At 43.0% G+C, this 24649-nt stretch overlaps 1 long non-coding RNA gene across 10 annotated transcripts; it reads right to left on the bottom strand.

Annotated features, from left to right (window-relative positions):
* Positions 1-582: 582 nt before the first annotated feature.
* LOC125551394 lies at positions 583-4717 on the bottom strand. 10 transcript variants are annotated; one of them, XR_007302542.1, is made up of 7 exons: positions 4034-4715; positions 3464-3553; positions 2837-3067; positions 1961-2033; positions 1693-1849; positions 1321-1485; positions 583-1207 (listed from the first exon to the last, which is right to left on the bottom strand). It is a non-coding gene; the product is annotated as an uncharacterized LOC125551394 (long non-coding RNA). The 10 variants fall into 10 exon arrangements; XR_007302543.1 differs by having other exon boundaries at positions 3451-3553; XR_007302547.1 differs by having other exon boundaries at positions 3920-4715.
* Positions 4718-24649: the final 19932 nt, after the last annotated feature.

The raw sequence follows: 24649 nt of genomic DNA on the forward strand, positions 1-24649 counted from the left end.
AAGATATTTCTAGTAGTTTACAATCTTCTTCCCCTAAAAAAAGTTTACAATCTTCTTTTTTCCTTTGCGGGTTAGTAGTTTACAATCTCTAATGGGTGTGATACAAATGTGCCCTTTTACTGAACGCGCTACTAAGTCCCTCCCTTTTCATCATCAACTAAAATAATGCACGGTAAAAGAGGGAAATACCCTTTGGCTCTCTGGTACATATATATTCATATGGGAGACAAAATTTCAAAAAAAAAAGAAATGAACTTGACCTTCTCTTGTACTCTTATAAAAAAACTATGAAGAAAAAGATTTCCGGGTAAAAAATAACAAAATTTCAAGGACAAAAAGTGTGAGCACTATCTTGCATATAGTATTGATTCTTTTACACCTAAGATACCTTGGCCAAACTTTTTATACGAGTACAATAAAAGGTCAAGTTTATTTAAAAAACTTTCCTTTTTACCTTTTATAATTACTTAAAAAATCATATAGGGTGTATATACACCCAAGAGCCGTGCTTGTCCTGCTAAAATAACACTTCTTCTGTTTCTAAATATGTCATTTTAGAGATTCCAATGCAGACTGCATACAGAGCAAAATGAGTGAATCTACACTCTAAAATACGTCCCCGTAAAAAATACACTAAAATACATCTATATACATCTGTACATAGCTTATAGTGAAATCTTTAAAAAGACTTAAATTTAGAAACAAAGGCAGTACTATGCTAGAAAGGATGTTATGCTATACTATACTAACAAGACTAAGGGCGTGTTTACATGCCTTCCACGCCATTGTACGCCTGGCTTGGATGATCCCTGAGTTCTACGTGACAGCTGTTTGCTTCCTGTCCTCATAGAAAAAGATGTCTGCCTGGCTTGGCCGTCCCTGCCATGTGATTAGCATGGCAACTAGGAATAAGAAATTGAAAAGAGATAGCCCAGGCAACCTCATTAGCCTAGTCCAGGCGTCCCTCTCCATGCGTCTGGCGTGCTACAGCAACAACCTGGCAGTAATAACTGGCCAGTAATTGTACATTTGTTCTGTGAAAATATTTTAAACAGTCAACTCACATCAGTCTGGCAAAGACAATAGATAAACACGCGGGTGGCACGCGAGTCTGGCCAAACAATTTTTTGCTTCATCACGGGCGTTACCCAGGCACCTTATTTTCTCACGCACACTCACGAGGCCTCTAACCAAACAGGCTCTAAACCTGCAAAGATTTAATTTATGTCTTCATTTTGAGTTTTTTCGAGCCTTAAATGGATTAATAGGCAGCCGACACATGTAATCCAGGGATTTAACGAGGTACGTTCCCATGCGCACCTTACTTTTGCAGTCACTAGTAAGCTTGCACGTGCAATGCACGTCTCATTCGACTTAAAAATTTGAATATGCAAAGCTTCAGTAAATTCCAATCCACATATAGCTACTTGTAATTCACTCCGCAATGATTTGTACCACCTTCAATATGCTCTGCGAGTTTGAAACCTGGTAGGATCCACTACTTCAGAAATCACAAACTTGCATAAAGAAGCTATAGTACCGATTGCACACTCTCGAGAAAACAAACTTGCATAAAGCTTATATCGACATTAAATCAATTGACATAAATTCTCTGTTGATGAATCAATAGAAACCTATTTAATATCATACGCTTATAGGGGGGGTACCAGATCAGTATCAAAGGCAACTTACCCCTTTTCTGGTCTAATGCACACATGCTTGTACCAATGATAGCCACCACATATATAAGCCTATATATTGTGCTATGCTTAGAAGGGCTGTGCTTTCAAATTCCCAAGGAGAAGAGCACTTATATAGTCCGTCAAATCGGGTCAACAATTCAACATGCCTGTAGATGTCGAGTGATGTGAGTTGACTATAGACAAATAGCTAAATAAAGGAGATGAGGAAATTAATATTAGTAGTGTAATGAACTTCATACTGACTGCAAGTCACGTACATGTAGTCAAGTTGAGGCCGAAATCATTTTTCTTGGAACATAATTTGGTAGCACTCCATCATTGCCATGAAACCTGTAATTTCAAATGTCAGTCTTCAGATACATAATTGTTAATTTAAGTCTTAACTGAATCTCTGCAAGCAAGCATGATGGTTTTAGCATCAGATACATAAAGATTAGGATAACCTGGCATATAAATCACCTCAAATTAGGGTATACCAGGATTGTAAAATTCACAGTTGTAGCACGATACTATATACTCCCTCCGTTCCGAATTACTTGTCTTGGATTTGTCTAGATACAGACGTATCTAGACTCATTTTAGTGCTAGATACCTCTGTATCTAGACAAATCTAAGACAAGTAATTCCGAACGGAGGGAGTAGTATAGTGAGTAGCTTGTGCTTCAGGCCACCGACACACAACATACTGGAAATAGTAATACCCATCTGATGACTTGTACCGGTGAAATGATGCAAAGAATAAGGTGAAGAGAGCATAGAGAGAAGGTCAGACAACATGTGATTACGACCGACTACATTTGGTAAAGGAAATAGAGGATCCTCGCCCCCATCTAGAACCATCCATTATATAGTTTTAGTGTTCAAGTAAGTTATTAAACCTTCTAATATGGATTAGACGACATCATCAGCAACCTGTCGTGTGTCCATCGGAAGTATCAATTGGACTACTCTGAATGGGAAAGATAAAAATCCCCAAGGATTAAATACCGGTGAACAAAATAATATCATAACAAAAAAATTTATTAGACATGCAAAACCACTACAATTTTCAAAGTATATAGCTAAATTCACTTTTATTTTTCACTTCTGTATGTATGCAAAAATGTAATAAGGGTTTTATAGACTTGTGGTACCTCTTTTAGTTTTTTTAGTGATGCGTCCTCAAAAGTATAGCAATTAAGAAAAGGTCGGCATGCCTGTAGTGGCGGAGGCGGGATTAGTGGGATTAGGATGTTGGGGAGGGACGGTCGGAGCAGAAAACAAGTCAAATGCTGCACTGTTCATGTGTTTATTATGAACAAATCCATAGTATTTGGAGGGGGGCAGGGCCCCTTGCTGGTCATGTGTTTATCGCCACACAATGCCTGCAAATAAGAACATAATTTTTTCTCACTACAATGATTTTGATAGTTAAATTTATCGGTACACATTTAACTGGGAACAGAAATATTTTAGATGATGTACTCCTAATCCCTCATTCAAACTGTTGATTACTTCATCTGTTGACGAACCAAAAAAATGATAGGGGCACATGCATACTCTTAAGTCAATTTATAAACCTTGATGGAGATGGAGATGTTAACAAATAGACTGATATTTGTCAGTTGTGACTGAAATTAGGTAATTCATAGAAGGATAAACTCTAAAAATTAGCAGAAAAAAGGAATATGGAACATTAGCATGGAGTTTTATAGTCGGAGATCTGATGGTGTAGATGACAATTGTTGAATTGTAGTTTGATCTATACCCTAACCACACACATAGTAAAGGTGGCAGTGGCTCCAGCGTCCATGAAGGCAGTGAGACTGGGACTCCGAAATATCCTCGTTTCCTTGTTTTGTGTTCAAGGGCTGCTCGAAAGGGTGGTATTTCAACAATTAGACAATAGCTAGCTGATTCATATCAACTCATAGCACGACAATAAAAGGCGATAAAAAACAGCAAACAAGAAAATGACATCTAAACGCTATACCACTCAAACAAATGCTTTTTTTGGTATTCCAAACTGCAAGACTACAATGAACCTTGTATCCATCTGTTTATAAATAAGCATTTGTAGCTAAGAATGGATCGATCAAACTGTGACAGAGAAACAAAATTGCATACAGAGTTGTAGCAAGGAACCAAAATCAAAGGGGTTCCTAACCCGGGTTGGGGAAACCTATCAAACATGCAATCTGAGCAAGCTAAAAAGGCGATGAAATAAATGCTCTCACCTAAAGCAAGGAGGAAGCTTGCATGTGGTTGACAGTGAGGTGCAGAGGTTGAGGTTGTTGAACCAATCACACATGCAAAATTCAGGATTTTCTATTTCCTTGTGAGACACATACCTTGAATAATGAAAGAATGACATCACAAGACACTGGACAATACATTTCAATTTAGCATCTAGAAATTGTTCTCCCGGTGGAAAACCTGCAAGCATAGAAATATAGGACATCGTGGTGAACAATTTGAATAATATTCTTACTGAAGTACAGTGAGAGCAAAACATAGCACACAAAACGTAAATAGAAGACCTCAATATTTCAGCATGAGTATTAAACTATTAATGGTAAAGACAAATGAACAGGTTTGCATTTCATTGAAGATGCTCTAGCGGTCTAGCCATAGGGTGAAATTCATTTGAAAAATCTGAAAACACACATTTGTTAACCATTGCCTTCCGAACTAAACACACACATCCAAAACACCTGAAATTTGGTTTCCATGATTCTTTGTGGTACACAGCTAAATTGTAAACTTATTAATATATTTCGTTGCTTATTTGATTCTACAAAGAAAATTTTGGATACCATTGAGAACATCAGCACAATAAGCCTGTGATGCATACTGTCTATATTCCTACAGCATGTGCAAGTAAAATGCAAACAGTGTGTCATGATAGAAGGACGGGTATTTTTTTTGCTTTGTGATGCGAAATCTCCCTTTCATTGACGTTTCATCACTTAGATTATATCATCACGCAGCAACAGAAACACAAATTAACAAGAGGGGGGGGGGGGGGGGGGGTGATCTTGCTTTATCAATTTCCTGTTGCTCTTGCTCCTCCCTCACATACTCGGATCCAATGTGACCCCCTCCTACTACAAGGAATCATGAGAAGGCATCATGAGTTGGACAAGAGAAGGGGCAGAACTGTGAGGAAAAGTAGATCAGAGAAAGAAAGAGATGTACCTGCAGGTTTCATTCATCAACGACAAAGGGGTGTGGAGCTAGGGTCCCTCACCATCGGATGCAGGCACACCCCTTCGGAGAGGAGACACGCGGTCGGCATATGCCTCCCCGCCGCGCACAACAGGGCCACCTCCCTCGCCCATGTCCGCACCGACGCCTACGTGGCGCTCGCCGACTGCGCCGTCCCTGGAGGGACTTCCCCTTCGCGGGGCACCCCTTCCTCGGTGGAGGCGGCAGTGCGTGGAGGAGGGATGGTGGCGACGGCGGACCGGGCGGCGCGCTGGCGGCCCTGACGGCTCGTCTGGGCGCGGCACGTTGCGGACGGGGCGGGGAGGGGCCGGACCGGGCGGCTGGAGAGTGGGCGTGGCGGTCCGGCGGCGTGCAGACGGAGGCGGCGGTGGCTGGCGGGGAGTTTGTGGGGGGAAGAGGTCGGGCAGGGGCCAAACTGCCCGAGGGCGTGGTCGCGGGAGGGCGCTTATTTTGACCGGACGTGTTTGAGGATTGTAACCCAATTGCATGGTGGGTAATTAAAGCATAAAACATGTTTGGTCTTTTGAAGCGACGTAGACCATCAGATTGCAGGTTTGAATGGATAGGATGATTTGATGATTTGGTTCTATAAGAAAGAGAGGGCGGAGAACCAAATCATCCTATCCATTCAAACCTTAAGAAAAAGAGGACGGAGAACCAAATCATCCTATCCATTCAAACCTGCAATCCGATAGTCTAATGTGAGATATTTCTCCTTTTGATATAAGGAGGCTCCACTAATAATGTCCCATGCGTGCGGAGGCCTCGACCTCCTTCTTCCTCCTCGCCTTCCTTTTCTTCTCAAATCTCTTATAGACCTCTAGTTGCCTCTTCGTCTTTGCTGCCACGCGACTGACAATACAACTGAGTCGCGTCTTCTCGTGTTGTGCTCCTTCAACTTGGAGGCCCACCTTCATCTTGGAAGCCGTCAGCATCATGGTTTTTTGTGGCGCTGCCTAAGCGACTAATGAGACCTGGACCGTCCTCGGTGACGGCATGCCGCGACCCCTTTCCCACTAACTCACCTCCACCCCTGCAATGAACCTCGCCATAGGGGTGAGGCCACCCGCAGAATGGATGCGAGGACTGGTACGATAGGTGGAGCTCGACGGTGTGGGGAGCCGCAAGAGGTTTATCGACAGCGTGTCGTCCGTGCGAGAACAATGACATCAGGTGGACATCAACTTGCCACGGTATGATATCACCATGCGACCGACGGGTGCCATGGAGTCTTCGTTGGTGGCGCAGTCGCGCAGCCTTGGGCAGGCGGCTATAGTGTGCCACCGCCGCTACAACCCCTCGGAGGCGCACGGCTTGGTGACCTTGGTGACGCAGTCTCTCAGCACCAATAGGCCCCCATCTTTGGGTCCATGTGTCAAATGTTTTCATGACCTACTGGACAATCAGGTCAGAATCGCCACACTAGATGATTCGTCGAATTCCCATGGAGGCCGTGATACAAAGCCCATGCAGGGGGCTTCATATTCAGCGATGTTGTTGAAGTCGGCGAACTTCATTTGCAAAACATAGTTTATTCTGTAGCCACTTGGGAGATAAGGACCACCCCGGCTCCTTGGCCATTTACGGACGTGGAGCCGTCAAATTACAACAACAAGTGCTCGAGGTCGATGTTGTGTGGAGGTGAATATGTATAGCAGCATTGGTTCGGCCTCCTCTAGCGATGCCAGTAGTGGGTTGGATTGCAACAGGAACTTGCCATTCTTGCGCAGGAGGCGCTATAGAGGGAGTGCTTTTCCCCCAAGCCAACAGATGAAACTGCTCAGGGATGCTATGCACCCCGCAAGTTTCTATACCTCTCGTACTGTCTTGGGTGGTTCAAGCTTGATTATTGCCTTGATATTTTTCATTTTAGCCTCGATGCCTCGTTTGAAGATAATGAGGTCGAGGAGCTTTCCCGAGGGGACCCCAAATACACACTTGTCTGGGGTTTAATTTCCTGTTGAAGCGGCGCAGGTTGAGAAGGTCTGCTCGAGGTCGGATAGTAAGTTGGCTTCACTTCTGGATTTGATGATGACATTGTCAACATATGCCTCAACGTTGATGCGGATCTGTTTGTGCAGACATTTTTGCATCATGCGTTGGTACGTTGCTCCGCTGTTCTTAAGCCCGAAGGGCATTGTTATGTAGCAAAATGACCCAAATTTTGCGATGAATGATGTTTTTTCTTGATCAGATTCTTCATCTTGATCTAATGGTAGCCAGAGTAAACATACATGAAGTAGAGCTGTGCATAGTGATGGTGTTCTGGATATGGGGGTGCTAATCACGTCGTCCCCCAGATAACCGAGAAGTGGGCCATATTTGACATACTCCAAGACACATTTGAATCATCGACATGTTTATCCCTTGATGTAACTGATCTGCATGTAACCCTAGGTACCCCCAGTGCCTATATAAGCCGAGGGGCTTAGACCTTAGGGTTAGATTCAATCACTTACGATCTCGAGGTAGATCATCCTGTGCTTTGTACTCCATCCACAATCAATACAACAGAAGCAAGACATAGGGTTTTACCTCTTCGAGAGGGCCCAAACCTGGCTAAAACATCGTGTCCCTATTTGTCCTATTACCATCTAGCTAAGATCACCAACTCATGACCTCCTACCCAAGATCCGCAGGATTCAACCCCGACATTGGTGGCCCATACAGGTCTTGTTGCATGGTCAAAACGGCTCGATGGCTCACCTTCGGATCAACGATAACATCGATTGTCGGAAGACCTTTTTCCTTGGACAACTCTTTATCTTCGGTGTCACGCTCGCCGATTCGACTGGCCACCTCGGCCAGACCAAGAACTTCCCTCCTGGACAGACCATCAGGTTTGGAAACCTAGAACATGCTGCGGATGTTGGTACGTCTCCAACATATCTATAATTTATGAAATATTCATGCCATGTTTACAACAATTCTGTATGGTTTTGGTACGATTTGAATGGAACTAACTGATATGTCTCCAATGTATCTATAATTTTTGATTGTTCCATGTTATTATATTATCATTCTTGGATGTTTTACAATCATTTTGTAGCAACTTTATATCATTTTTTGGGGCTAACCTATTGACACAGTGCCCAATGCTAGTGCCAGTTGCTGTTTTTGCTTGTTTTTTACTTTGTAGAAAATCAATACCAAACGGAGTTCAAACGCAGCGAGACTTTTTGGAGAATTTTTCTGCTCCAGAAGACACATGATGGGCCAAAGAAGTACCAGAGGGGTGCCCCGAGGGGGGAACAACCCACCTGGGCGCGCTTGGGGGCCCATGCGCGCCCTGGTGGATTGTGCTCACCTCAGTGGCCTCCCGCACTGCCTCTTTGCTCTATAAATACCCAATATTCCAGAAACCCTAGGGAGTCGATGAAAAACAATTCCAGCCGCCGAAAGTTCCAGAAACCATAGATCCAATCTATACACCATCACGGAGAGGTTCATCATCCTCATTGGTGCCTCTCCGATGATGCGTGAGTAGTTCATTGTAGACCTACATGTCCATAGTTAGTAGCTAGATGGCTTCCTCTCTCTTTTGATTCTCAATGCAATGGTCTCTTGGAGATCTATTTGATGTAACTCTTTTTGTAGTGTGTTTGTTGGGATCCGATGAACTTTGAGTTTATGATCAGATCTATGTTTTTATCCAAGAAAGTTATTTGAGTCTTTTGATCTTATATGCATGATTACTTATAGCCTCGTATTTCTGTTGGGGAACGCAGTAATTTCAAAAAAAATCCTACGCACACGCAAGATCTATCATGGTGATGCATAGCAACGAGAGGGGAAGAGTGTTGTCCACGTACCCTCATAGACCGTAAGCGGAAGTGTTATGACAACACGATTGATGTAGTCGAACGTCTTCACGATCCGACCGATCCTAGCACCAAAAGTACGGCACCTCTGTGATCCGCACATGTTCGGCTCGGTGACGTCCCAAGAACTCTTGATCCAGATGAGTGTCGAGGGAGAGCTTCGTCAGCACGACGACGTGATGACGGTGATGATGAAGCTACCGGAACAGGGCTTCTCCTAAGCACTGCAACGATGTGACCGAGGTGGATTATGATGTGGAGGGGGGCACCGCACACGGCTAAGACAACTGTCAACTTGTGTGTCTATGGGGTGCCCCCCTCCCCGGTATATAAAGGAGTGAAGGAGGGGGAGGGCCGGCCCTCTATGGCGCAGCCTGGAGGAGTCCTACTCCCACCGGGAGTAGGATTCCCCCCTTCCCTAGTTGGACTAGGAGAGAAAGGAAGGGGAAGGAAAGGGGGGCCGGCATCCACCCAATTCGGACTGGGCTTGGGGGGGCGCCCCCTCCTAGGCTCCCTTCTCCTCTCTCCCACTAAAGCCCAATAAGGCCCATATACTTCCCGGGGGGTTCCGGTAACCTCCCGGTACTCCGGTATATTCCCGTACTCACCCGGAACCATTTCGATGTCCAAACATAGGCTTTCAATATATCGATCTTTATGTCTCGACCATTTCGAGACTCCTCGTCATGCCTGTGATCACATCCGGGACTCCGAACAACCTTCGGTACATCAAAACACATAAACTCATAATACCGATCGTCACCGAATGTTAAGCGTGCGGACCCTACGGGTTCGAGAACTATGTAGACATGACCGAGACTCATCTTCGGTCAATAACCAATAGCAGAACCTGGATGCTCATATTGGTTCCTACATATTCTACGAAGATCTTTATCGGTCAAACTGCATAACAACATACACCGTTCCCTTTGTCATCAGTATGTTACTTGCCTGAGATCCGATCGTGGGTATCTTAATACCTAGTTCAATCTCGTTACCGGCAAGTCTCTTTACTCGTTCTGTAATGCAACATCCCATAACTAACTCATTAGTCACATTGCTTGCAAGGCTTATAGTGATGTGCATTACCGAGAGGACCCAGAGATACCTCTCCGATACACGAAGTGACAAATCCTAATCTCGATCTATGCCAACTCAACAAACACCATTGGAGACACCTGTAGAGCATCTTTATAGTCACCTAGTTATGTTGTCACGTTTGATAGCACACTAAGTGTTCCTCTGGTATTCGGGAGTTGCATAATCTCATAGTCATAGGAACATGTATAAGTTATGGAGAAAGCAATAGCAGTAAACTAAACGATCATCGTGCTAAGCTAACGGATGGGTCAAGTCAATCACATCATTCTCTAATGATGTGATCCCGTTCATCAAATGAAAAATCTTTGTCCATGGCTAGGAAACTTAACCATCTTTGATTAACGAGCTAGTCAAGTAGAGGCATACTAGTGGCACTCTGTTTGTCTATGTATTCACACATGTACTAAGTTTCCGGTTAGTACAATTCTAGCTTGAATAATAAACATTTATCATGATACAAGGAAATATAAATAACAACTTTATTATTGCCTCTAGGGCATAGTTCCTTCAGTCTCCCACTTGCACTAGAGTCAATAATCTAGACTACATTGTGATGATTCTAACACCCATGGAGTCTTGGTGCTGATCATGTTTTGCTCGTGAGAGAGGCTTAGTCAACGGGTTTGCAACATTCAGATCTGTCGGGGATATACCCCGCGGTATGACCCGACCAAAAATATGACCCCGAACTTGGCGGTTTACTTGAGACCTGGCTGACACTTGGTGATTCATTGGCGACCCGCCCTGACTTGGCGATTTACAAGCAACCCGCCTGAACATTATGACCCACTGGTGATCCGGTGGGCAGGTCAGACAGATGACAAGGCCCAAGGCCCAGAAGGCCGGTTCATGTTAATGGTGGGCCTGTTTATGAGGAAAGCACAAGGAATATTCTCCTACAAAGGAAGCAAGACTAGTACTCCACTTGTAATAGAGTAATCCTAATCAAACTAGGACTAGCCATGTAAACCACCCCTTCAACATATATAAGGAGGGGCAGGACTCCCCAAAGGGGGACAAAAAATAATAGCTAAGGCTAGACACAACTAGAAGAGAGCCGGTTTATGCGGTGACTCCCTCATGAGAATAATGAGACCTAGCCACAAACAGCATGTAGGGCAATTCCAAATGATGTTTCCCAGGGGCCAAAGCTGTCTAAATCCTTGTCTTGTGTGATGATCTGCCTCGCGTCTCTCGTCCTGATCAACCCCTCTCAAGCTACCACATAGATGCGTTGGCCTCACGACTAAGTCCTCACACTAGGACATCTACCGTGACAACTCCATGACAAGATCCGTATGTATCTTGCATATTTCTATGTCTCCCTCCTTGACTTGATTGCGATGGAATTGAAGTGTCTCTTGATGTGTTTGGTTCTCTTGTGAAATCTGGATTCCGTTGCCAAGGCAATTGCACCAGTATTGTCACAAAAGATTTTCATTGGACCCGATGCACTAGGTATGACACCTAGATCGGATATGAATTCCTTCATCCAGACTCCTTCATTTGCTGCTTTCGAAGGAGCTATGTACTCCGCTTCACATGTAGATCCTGCCACGACGCTCTGCTTGGAACTGAACCAACTGACAGCTCCACCATTTAATAAAAATATGTATCTGGTTTTTGACTTAGAGTCACCCAGATCAGTGTCAAAGCTTGCATCGACGTAACCATTTACGACGAGCTCTTTGTCACCTCCATAAACGAGAAACATATCCTTAGTCCTTTTCAGGTATTTCAGGATGTTCTTGACCGCTATCCAGTGATCCACTCCTGGATTACTTTGGTACCTCACTACTAAACTAATAGCAAGGCACACATCAGGTCTGGTACACAACATTGCATACATGATAGAACCTATGGCTAAAGCATAGGGAATGACTTTCATTTTCTCTCTATCTTCTGCAGTGGTCGGGCATTGAGTCTGACTCAACTTCACACCTTGTAACATAGGCAAGAACCCTTTCTTTGCTTGATCCATTTTGAACTTCTTCAAAACTTTATCAAGGTATGTGCTTTGTGAAAGTCCAATTAAGCGTCTTGATCTATCTCTATAGATCCTGATGCCCAATATATAAGTAGCTTCACCGAGGTCTTTCATTGAAAAATTCTTATTCAAGTATCCTTTTATGCTATTCAGAAATTCAGTATCATTTCCGATCAACAATATGTCATCCACATATAATATCAGAAATGCTACAGAGCTCCCACTCACTTTCTTGTAAATACATGCTTCTCCAAAAGTCTGTATAAAACCATATTCTTTGATCACACTATCAAAGCGTATATTCCAACTCCGAGAGGCTTGCACCAGTCCATAAATGGATCGCTGGAGCTTGCACACTTTGTTTGCACCTTTTGGATCGACAAAACCTTCTGGTTGCATCATATACAACTTTTTTTAAAGATATCCATTAAGGAATGCAGTTTTGACATCCATTTGCAAAATTTCATAATCATAAAATGCGGCAATTTCTAACATGATTCGGACGGACTTAAGCATCGCTACAGGTGAGAAGGTCTCATCGTAGTCAACTCCTTGAACTTGTCAAAAACCTTTTGCAATAAGTCGAGCTTTGTAGACAGTAACATTACCGTCAGCGCCAGTCTTCTTCTTGAAGATCCATTTATTCTCTATGGCTTGCCGATCATCAGGCAAGTCAACCAAAGTCCACACTTTGTTCTCATACATGGATCCCATCTCAGATTTCATGGCCTCAAGCCATTTTGCGGAATCTGGGCTCATCATCGCTTCCTCATAGTTCGTAGGTTCGTCATGGTCAAGTAACATGAGCTCCAAAACAGGATTACCGTACCACTCTGGTGTGGATCTTACTCTGGGATGACCTATGAGGTTCGGTAGTAACTTGATCCGAAGTTTCATGATCATCATCATTAGCTTCCTGATACGTCTCCAACGTATCTATAATTTTTGATTGCTCCATGCTATATTATCTACTGTTTTGGGCAATATTGGGCTTTATTATCCACTTTTATATTACTTTCGGGACTAACCTACTAACCGGAGGCCCAGCCCAGATTTGCTGTTTTTTTGCCTATTTCAGTGTTTCGAAGAAAAGGAATATCAAACGGAGTCGAAACGGAACGAAATCAACTAGAGAAGTTATTTTTGGAAGGAAACCTACCGGATAGACTTGGACCCTACGTCAGAAGATGAAGGAGGAGCTCACGAGGGTAGGGGCGCGCCCCTGCCTCGTGGCCCCCCCTTCGGTCTACCGACGTACCTCCTACACCCATATATACCTATGTAACCTAAAACTTCCAGAACGGAGATTAGATCGGGAGTTCCGCCGCCAGAAGCCTCTGTAGCCACCGAAAGCCAATCTAGACCCGTTCCGGCACCCTGCCGGAGGGGGCAATCCCTCTCCGGTGGCCATCTTCATCATCCCGGTGCTCTCCATGATGAGGAGGGAGTAGTTCTCCCTCGGGGCTGAGGGTATGTACCAGTAGCTATGTGTTTGATCTCTCTCTCTCTCTCTCTCTCTCTCGTGTTCTTGATTTGGCACGATCTTGATGTATCGCGAGCTTTGCTATTATAGTTGGATCTTATGTTTCTCCTCCCCCTCTTCTCTCTTGTAATGAATTGAGTTTCCCCTTTGAAGTTATCTTATCGGATTGAGTCTTTAAAGATTTGAGAACACTTGATGTATGTCTTGCCGTGCGTATCTGTGGTGACAATGGGATACCACATGATTCACTTGATGTATGTTTTGGTGATCAACTTGCGGGTTCCGCCCATGAACCTATGCATAGGGGTTGGCACACGTTTTCATCGTGATTCTCCGGTAGGAACTTTGGGGCACTCTTTGAGGTTCTATGTGTTGGTTGAATAGATGAATCTGAGATTGTGTGATGCATATCATATAATCATACCCACGGATACTTGAGGTGACATTGGAGTATCTAGGTGACATTAGGGTTTTGGTTAATTTGTGTCTTAAGGTGTTATTCTAGTACGAACTCTAGGGCTGTTTGTGACACTTATAGGAATAACCCAACGGATTAATTGGAAAGAATAACTTTGAGGTGGTTTCGTACCCTACCATAATCTCTTCGTTTGTTCTCCGCTATTAGTGACTTTGGAGTGACTCTTTGTTGCATGTTGAGGGATAGTTATGTGATCCAATTATGTTATCATTGTTGAGGGAACTTACACTAGCGAGAGTATGAACCCTAGGCCTTATTTCCTATCATTGCAATACCGTTTACGCTCACTTTTATCACTTGCTACCTTGCTGTTTTTATTATTTCAGATTACAAAAACTATTATCTACTATCCATATACCACTTGTATCACTATCTCTTCGCCGAACTAGTGCACCTATACAATTTACCATTGTATTGGGTGTGTTGGGGACACAAGAGACTATTTGTTATTTGGTTGCAGGGTTGCTTCAGAGAGACCATCTTCATCCTACGCCTCCTACAGATTGATAAACCTTAGGTCATCCACTTGAGGGAAATTTGCTACTGTCCTACAAACCTCTGCACTTGGAGGCCCAACAACGTCTACAAGAAGAAGGTTGTGTAGTAGACATCACTTCCTCACTTACTGGTGTAGTAATCACTGGAACTGATTTCTGTGATGAACTACTTTCCAGTAAGGGAGTAGGTACAATTACCTCATCAAGTTCTACTTTCCTCCCACTCACTTCTTTCGAGAGAAACTCCTTCTCTAGAAAGGATCCATTCTTAGCAACGAATATCTTGCCTTCGGATCTGTGATAGAAGGTGCACCCAACAGTCTCCTTTGGGTATCCTATGAAGACACATTTCTTCGATTTGGGTTCGAGCTTATCAGGTTGAAGCTTTTTCACATAAACATCACAAGCCCAAACTTTAAGAAACGACAACTTGGGTTTCTTGTCAAACCATAGTTCATAAGGTGTCGTCTCAACGGATTTTGATGGTGCCCTATTTAATGTGAATGCAGCTGTCTCTAAAGCATAACCCCAAAACAATAGCGGTAAATAAAGTGTGGTTACGACGTTCGGACACACCATTACGCTGTGGTGTTCCAGGTGGCGTGAGTTGCATAACTATTCCGCATTGTTTCAAATGAAGACCAAACTCATAACTCAAATATTCGCCTCCACGATTAGATCGTAGAAACTTAATTTTCTTGTTACGGTGATTTTCCACTTCACTCTGAAATTCTTTGAACTTTTCAAATGTTTTCAGACTTATTTTTCATCAAGTAGATATACCCATATCTGCTCAAATCATCTTTGAAGGCAAGAAAATAACGATACCTGCCACGAGCATCAACACTCATCGGACCGCATACATCAGTATGTATTATTTCCAACAAATCTGTTGCTCGCTCCATTGTTCCGGAGAACGAAGTCTTAGTCATCTTCCCCATGAGGCACGGTTCGCAAGCATCAAGTGATTCATAATCAAGTGATTCCAAAAGCCCATTAGCATGGAGTTTCTTCATGTGCTTTACACCAATATGACCTAAACGGCAGTGCCACAAATAAGTTGCACTATCATTATTAAACTTATATCTTTTGGCTTCAATACTACGAATATGTGTATCACCACTATCAAGATTTAGTAAAAACAGACCACTCATCAAGGGTGCATGGCCATAAAAGATATTATTATAGAACAACCATTATTCTCTGATTTAAATGAATAACCGTCTCGCATCAAACAAGATATAGATATAGTGTTCATGCTCAACGCTAGCACCAAATAACAATTATTTAGGTCTAAAACTAATCCCGAAGGTAGATGTAGAGGTAGCGTGTCGACGGCGATCACATCGACTTTGGAACCATTTCCCACACGCATTGTCACCTCGTCCTTGGCCAATCTTCGCTTAATCTGTAGCACCTGTTTCGAGTTGCAGATATTAGCAAGAGAACCAGTATCAAATACCTAGGTGGTACTGCGAGCATTAGTAAGGTACACATCAATAACATGTATATCAAATATACCTTTCACTTTTCCATCCTTCTTCTCCGCCAAATACTTGGGGCAGTTCCGCTTTTAGTGACCAGTCCCTTTGCAGTTGAAACACTCAGTCTCAGGCTTAGGTCCAGACTTGGGTTTCTTCACTTGAGCAGCAACTTGTTTGTCATTCTTCTTGAAGTTCCCCTTCTTCCCTTTACCCTTTTCCTTGAAACTGGTGGTCTTGTTGACCATCAACACTTGATGCTCCTTCTTGATTGCTACCTCCGCAGCCTTTAGCATTGCGAAGAGCCCGGGAATAGTCTTATCCACCCCTTGCATATTATAGTTCATCACGAAGCTCTTGTAGCTTGGTGGCAGTGATTGAAGAACTCTGTCGATGACACTATCATCAAGAAGATTAACTCCAAGTTGAGTCAAGTGGTTGTGGTACCCAGACATTCTGAGTATATGTTCACTGACAGAACTATTCTCCTCCATTTTGCAGCTGTAGAACTTATTGGAGACTTCATCTCTCAATCTGAGCATTTGCTTGAAATATTAACTTCAACTCCTGGAACGTCTCATATGCTCCATGACGTTCAAAACGTCGTTGAAGTCCCGGTTCTAAGCCGTAAAGCATGGCACACTGAACTATCGAGAGTCATCAGCTTTGCTCTGCCAGGTTTCACAACATCTGGTGTTGCTCCTGCACCGGGTTTATCTCCTAACGGTGCTTCCAGGACGTAATTCTTCAGTGCAGCAATGAGGATAATCCTCAAGTTACGGACCCAATCCATGTAACTGCTACCATCATCTTTCAACTTAGCTTTCTCTAGGAACGTATTAAAATTCAACAAAACAACAGCACGTGCCATCTATCTACAACAACATAGACATGCAAAATACTATTAGGTACTAAGTTCATGATAAATTAAAGTTCAATTAATCAAATTACTTAAGAACTCCCACTTAGATAGACATCCCTCTAATCATCTAAGTGATCACGTGATCCATATCAACTAAACCATGTCTGATCATCACGTGAGATGGAGTAGTTTTCAATGGTGAACATCACTATGTTGATCATATCTACTATATGATTCACGCTCGACCTTTCGGTCTCAGTGTTCCGAGGCCATATCTGCATAAGCTAGGCTCGTCAAGTTTAACACGAGTATTCCGCATGTGCAAAACTGGCTTGCACCCATTGTATGTGAACATAGAGCTTATCACACCCGATCATCACGTGGTGTCTCGGCACGACGAACTGTAGCAACGGTGCATACTCAGGGAGAACACTTATACCTTGAAATTTAGTGAGAGATCATCTTATAATGCTACCGCCAAACTAAGCAAAATAAGATGCATGAAGGATAAACATCACATGCAATCAATATAAGTGATATGATAGGGCCCACTCGTTAATGCACATCACTATAAGCCTTGCAAGCATTGCAAATAATGAGTTAGTTGCGGGATGATGTATTACGAAACGAGTAAAGAGACTTGCCGGTAACGAGATTGAACTTGGTATTGAGATACCGACGATCGAATCTCGGGCAAGTAACATACCGATGACAAAGGGAACAACATATGTTGTTATGCGGTTTGACCGATAAAGATCTTCGCAGAATATGTAGGAGCCAATATGAGCATCCAGGTTCCGCTATTGGTTATTGACCGGAGACGTGTCTCGGTCATGTCTACATAGTTCTCGAACCCATAGGGTCCGCACGCTTAAAGTTTGATGACGGTTATATTATGAGTTTATGTGTTTTGATGTACCGTAGGATTTCGGAGTCCCAGATGAGATCTGGGACATGACGAGGAGTCTCGAAATGGTCGAGACGTAAAGATCGATATATTGGACAACTATATTCGGACATCGGAAAGGTTCCGTGTGATTCGGGTATTTTCGGGAGTACCGGGGAGTTACGGGAATTGGTATTGGGCCTTAATGGGCCATACGGGAAAGGATAGAAAGGCCTCAAAGGTTGGCCGCACTCCTCCCCATGGGCTGGTCCGAATTGGACTAGGGAGGGGGGCGCCCCCTTCCTTCCTTCTCCTTTTCCCTTCCCTTTCCTTCCCTCCTACTCCTAATACTTGGAAGGGCTCCTAGTTCTACTAGGAAAGGGGAATCCTACTCCCGGTGGGAGTAGGACTCCCCTAGGGCGCGCCATAGAGAGGGCCGGCCCTCCCCCTCCTCCACTCCTTCATATACGGGGCCAGGGGCACCCCAAAGACAACAATTGATCTCTTGATCTCTTAGTCGTGTGCGGTGCCCCCCTCCACCATAATCCACCTCGATCATATCATAGCGGTGCTTAGGCGAAGCCTTGCATCGGTAGAACATCATCATCGTCACCACACCGTCGTGCTGACGAAACTCTCCCTCAACACTCGGCTGGATCGGAGTTCGAGGGACGTCATCGAGTTGAACGTGTGCAGAACTCGGAGGTGCCGTGCGTTCGGTACTTGATCGGTCAGATCGTGAAGACGTACGACTACATTAACCGCGTTGTGCTAACGCTTCCGCTTTCGGTCTACGAGGGTACATGGACAACACTCTCCCCTCTCGTTGATGTGCATCACCATGATCTTGCGTGTGCGTAGGATTTTTTTTGAAATTGCTACGTTCCCCAACAGTGGCATCCGAGCCAGGTTTTATGTGTAGATGTCATATGCACGAGTAGAACACAAGTGAGTTGTGGGCGATATAAGTCACTCTGCTTACCAGCATGTCATACTTTGGTTCGGCGGTATTGTTGGATGAAGCGGCCCGGACCGACATTACGCATACGCTTACGCGAGACTGGTTTTACTGCCGTGCTATGCACACAGGTGACTAGTGGGTGTCAGTTTCTCCAACTTTAGTTGAACCAAGTGTGGCTACACCCGGTCCTTGAGAAGGTTAAAACAACACTAACTTGACAAACTATCATTGTGGTTTTGATGCGTAGGTAAGAACGGTTCTTGCTCAGCCCGTAGCAGCCACGTAAAACTTGCAACAACAAAGTAGAGGACGTCTAACTTGTTTCTGCAGGGCATGTTGTGATGTGATATGGTCAAGACGTGATGAGATATAAGTTGTTGTATGAGATGATCATGTTTTGTTGAAGTTATCGGCAACTAGCAGAAGCCTTATGGTTGCCTCTTTATTGCATAAGATGCAAGCGCCAAATAATTTCTTTACTTTATTGCTATGCGATAGCAATAGTTGCAAGAGCAATAGTTGGCGAGACGACCATGTGACGACACATTGATATAGATCAAGATGATGGAGATCATGGTGTCATGCCGGTAACGATGGAGATCATGACGATGCTTTGGAGATGGAGATCAAAGGCACAAGATGATGATGGCCATATCATGTCACATATTTTGATTGCATGTGATGTTTATCTTTTATACATCTTATTTTGCTTAGTTTGACGGTAGCATTATAAGATGATCTCTCACTAAATTATCAAGGTATAAGTGTTCTCCCTGAGTATGCACCGTTGTGAAAGTTCTTCGTGCTGAGACACCACGTGATGATCGGGTGTGATAGGCTCTACGTTCAAATACAACGGGTGCAAAACAGTTGCACACGCGGAATACTCAGGTTAAACTTGACGAGCCTAGCATATAACAGATATGGCCTCGGAACACTGAGACCGAAAGGTCGAGCGTGAATCATATAGTAGATATGATCAACATAGTGATGTTCACCATTGAAACTACTCCATCTCACGTGATGATCGGACATGGTTTAGTTGATATGGATCACGTGATCACTTAGAGGATTAGAGGGATGTCTATCTAAGTGGGAGTTCTTAAGTAATATGATTAATTGAACTTTAATTTATCATGAACTTAGTCCTGATAGTATTAGCATATCTATGTTGTAGATCAATAGCTCGCGTTTAGCTCCCCTATTTTATTTTTGATATGTTCCTAGAGAAAACTAAGTTGAAAGATGTTAGTAGCAATGATGCGGATTGGATCCATGATCTGAGGTTTATCCTCATTGCTGCACAGAAGAATTATGTCCTTGATGCACCGCTAGGTGACAAACCTATTGCAGGAGCAGATGCAGTTGTTATGAATGTTTGGCTAGCTCAATATGATGACTACTTGATAGTTTAGTGCACCATGCTTAAACGGCTTAGAATCTGGACTTCAAATACGTTTTGAACGTCATGGACCATATGAGATGTTCCAGGGGTTGAAGTTAATATTTCAAGCAAATACCCGAGTTGAGAGATATGAAGTCTCCAACAAGTTCTATAGCTAAAAGATGGAGGAGAATAGATCAAGCAGTGAGCATGTGCTCAGATTGTCTGGGTACTACAATCGCTTGAATCAAGTGGGAGTTAATCTTCCAGATAAAATAGTGATTGACAGAATTCTCTAGTCACCATCACCAAGTTAGTAGAACTTTGTGATAAACTATAATATGCAAGGGATAACGGAAACGATTGCCAAGCTCTTCGTGATGCTAACATCGACGAAGGTAGAAATCAAGAAAAGCATCAAGTGTTGATGGTAAACAAAACCACTAGTTTCAAGTAAAGGGGCATAGGGAAGAAAGGGGAACTTCAAGAAGAACGGCAAGCAAGTTGCTGCTCAAGTGAAAAAACCCAAGTCTGGACCTAAAACTGAAACTGAGTGCTTCTACTGCAAAGGGACTGGTCACTGGAAGCGGAATTACCCCAAGTAATTGGCGGATAAGAAGGATGGCAAAGTGAACATAGGTATGTTTGATATACATGTTATTGATGTGTACTTTACTAGTGTTTATAGCAACCCCTCAGTATTTGATACTAGTTCAGTTGCTAAGAGTAGTAACTCGAAACGGGAGTTGCAGAATGAACAGAGACTAGTTAAGGGTGAAGTGACGATGTGTGTTAGAAGTGGTTCCAAGATTGATATGATCATCATCGCACACTCCCTATACTTTCTGGATTAGTGCTAAACCTAAAATAAATGTTATTTAGTGTTTGCGTTGAGCATGAATATGATTGGATCATGTTTATTGCAATATGGTTATTCATGTAAGTTAGAGAATAATTGTTGTTCTGTTTACATATTGGTGTAAAGTGCATGAAGAAAATCCATGTGATGGGCTTTTGGAATCACTTGATTATGAATCAGTTGATGCTTGCGAACTATGCCTCATGGGCAAGATGCTAAGTCTCCATTCTCTGGAACAATGGAGCGAGCAACAGATTTGTTGGAAATCATACATACTGATGTATGTGGTCCGATGAATATTGAGGCTCGCGGCAGGTATCATTATTTTCTGATCTTCACAGATGATTTGAGAAGATATGAGTATATCTACTTGATGAAACACAAGTCTGAAACATTTGAAAAGTTCAAAGAATTTCAGAGTAAAGTGGAGAATCATCGTAACAAAAATAAAAGTTTCTACGATACGATCGCAGAAGTAAAATATTTGAGTTATGAGTTTGGCCTTCAGTTAAAACAATGTGAAATAGTTTCACTACTCACGCCACCTGGAACACCACAGTGTAATGGTGTGTCCGAACGTCGTAACTATACTTTATTAGATATGGTGCGATCTATGATGTCTCTTACCGATTTACCACTATCATTTTGGGGTTATGCATTAGAGACACCTACATTCACATTAAATAGGGTACCATCTAAATCCGTTGAGACGACACTGTATGAACTATGGTTTGGCAAGAAACCTAAGCTGTCGTTTCTTAAAGTTTGAGGTTGCAATGCTTATGTGAAAAAGTTTCAACCTGATAAGCTCAAACCCAAATCGGAGAAGTGCATCTTCATAGGATACCCAAAAGAAAATGTTGGGTACACCTTCTATCACAGATCCGAAGGCAAGATATTCATTGCTGAAAATGGATCCTTTATAGAGAAGGAGTTTCTCTCGAAAGAAGTGAGTGGGAGGAAAGTAGAACTTGATAAGGTAACTATACCTGCTCCCTTATTGGAAAGTAGTTCATCATAGAAATCTGTTCCTGTGGCTATTACACCAATTAGTGAGGAAGCTAATGATGATGATCATGTAACTTTAGATCAAGTTACTACCGAACCTCGTAGGTAAACCAGAGTGAGATCCGCACCAGAGTGGTACGGTAATCCTGTTCTGGAGGTCATGTTACTTGACCATGACGAGCCTGCGAACTATGAGGAAGCGATGATGAGCCCAGATTCTGCGAAATGGCTTGAGGCCATGAAATCTGAGATGAGATCCATTTTTGAGAACAAAGTATGGACTTTGATTGACTTGCCCATTGATCAGCGAGCCATTGAGATTAAATGGATCTTCAAGAGGAAGATGGACGCTGATAGTAGTGTTACTATCTACAAAGCTAGAATTGTCGCAAAAAGGTTTTCAACAAGTTCAAGGTGTTGACTACGATGGGAGTTTCTCACTCGTATCTATGCTTAAGTCTGTCCGAATCATGTTAGAAATTGCCGCATTTTATGAAATCTGGCAAATGGATAAACAAAACTACATTCCTTAATGGATTTATTAAAGAAGAGTTGTATATGATGCAACCAGAAGGTATTGTCAATCCTAAAGGTACTAACAAAATATGCAAGCTCCAGTGATCCATCTATGGACTGGTGCAAGCATCTCGGAGTTGGAATATACGCTTTGATAAGTTGATCAAAGCATATAGTTTTATACAGACTTGCGGTGAAGCCTGTATTTACAAGAAAGTGAGTGGGAGCACTACAATATTTCTGATAAGTATACGTGAATGACATATTGTTGATCAGAGATAATGTAGAATTATTCTGCAAAGCATAAAGGAATGTTTGAAAGGAGTTTTTCAAAGAAAGACTTCGGTGAAGCTGCTTACATATTGAGCATCAAGATCTATAGAGATAGATCAAGACGCTTGATAAGTTTTTCAATGAGTACATACCTTGACAAGATTTTGAAGTAGTTCAAAATGGAACAGTCAAAGAAAGAGTTCTTGCTTGTGTTACAAGGTGTGAAACTGAGTAAGACTCAAAGCCCGACCACGACAGAAGATAGAAAGAGAATGAAAGTCATTCCCTATGCCTTGGCCATAGGTTCTATAAAATATGCCATGTTGTGTACCAGATCTGTTGTATACCCTACACTGTTTTTGGCAAGGGGTACAATAGTGATCTAGGAGTAGATCACTGGACAGCGGTCAAAATTATCCTTAGTGGAATAAGGATATGTTTCTCGATTATGGAGGTGACAAAAAGGTTCGTGATAAAGGGTTACGTTGATGCAAATTTTGACACTGATCGAGATGACTCTAAATCTCAATCTGGATACATATTGAAAGTGGGAGCAATTAGCTAGAGTAGCTCCGTGCAGAGCATTGTTGACATAGAAATTTGCAAAATACTTATGGATCTGAATGTGGCAGACCCGTTGACTAAACTTCTCTCACAAGCAAAACATGATCACACCTTAGTACTCTTTGGGTATTAATCACATAGCAATGTGAACTAGATTATTGACTCTAGTAAACCCTTTGGGTGTTGGTCACATGACGATGTGAACTATGGGTGTTAATCACATGGTGATGTGAACTATTGGTGTTAAATCACATGGCGATGTGAACTAGATTATTGACTCTAGTGCAAGTGGGAGACTAAAGGAAATATGCCCTAGAGGCAATAATAAAGTTATTATTTATTTCCTTATATCATGATAAATGTTTATTATTCATGCTAGAATTGTATTAACCGGAAACATAATACATGTGTGAATACATAGACAAACAGAGTGTCACTAGTAGGCCTCTACTTGACTAGCTCGTTGATCAAAGATGGTTAAGTTTCCTAACCATTGACATGGGTTGTCATTTGATTAACAGGATCACATCATTAGGAGAATGATGTGATTGACTTGACCCATTCCGTTAGCTTAGCACTTGATCGTTTAGTTTGTTGCTAGTGCTTTCTTCATGACTTATACATGTTCCTATGACTATGAGATTATGCAACTCCCATTTACCGGAGGAACACTTTGTGTGCTACCAAACGTCACAAAGTAACTGGGTGATTATAAAGGTGCTCTACAGGTGTCTCCGAAGGTACTTGTTGGGTTGGCGTATTTCGAGATTAGGATTTGTCACTCCGATTGTCGGAGAGGTATCTCTGGGCCCACTTGGTAATGCACATCACTATAAGCCTTGCAAGCATTGCAACTAATGAGTTAGTTGCGGGATGATGTATTACGGGACGAGTTAAGAGACTTGCCAGTAACGAGATTGAACTAGGTATTGAGATACCGACGATCGAATCTCGGGCAAGTAACATACCGATGACAAAGGGAACAACGTATGTTGTTATGCGGTTTGACCGATAAAGATCTTTGTCGGTGTCAAAACCGGCGGATCTCGGGTAGGGGGTCCCGAACTGTGCGTCTAGGCGGATGGTAACAGGAGACGGGGACACGATGTTTTTACCCAGGTTCGGGCCCTCTCGATGGAGGTAAAACCCTACTCCTGCTTGATTGATCTTGATGATATGAGTATTACAAGAGTTGATCTACCACGAGATCGAAGAGGCTAAACCCTAGAAGCTAGCCTATGGTATGATTATTGTCGTTGGTCCTACGGACTAAACCCTCCGGTTTATATAGACACCGGAGGGGGCTAGGGTTACACAGAGTCGGTTACAAGAAGGAGATCTACATATCCGTATTGCCAAGCTTGCCTTCCACGCCAAGGAGAGTCCCATCCGGACACGGGACGAAGTCTTCAATCTTGTATCTTCATAGTCCAACAGTCCAACCAAAGGATATAGTCCGACTATCCGGATACCCCCTAATCCAGGACTCCCTCAGTAGCCCCTGAACCAGGCTTCAATGATGATGAGTTCGGCGCGCAGATTGTCTTCGGCATTGCAAGACGGGTTCCTCCTCCGAAT

The sequence above is a fragment of the Triticum urartu genome, chromosome 1 (assembly GCF_003073215.2).
Source record: "Triticum urartu cultivar G1812 chromosome 1, Tu2.1, whole genome shotgun sequence".
NCBI lineage: Eukaryota > Viridiplantae > Streptophyta > Magnoliopsida > Poales > Poaceae > Triticum > Triticum urartu.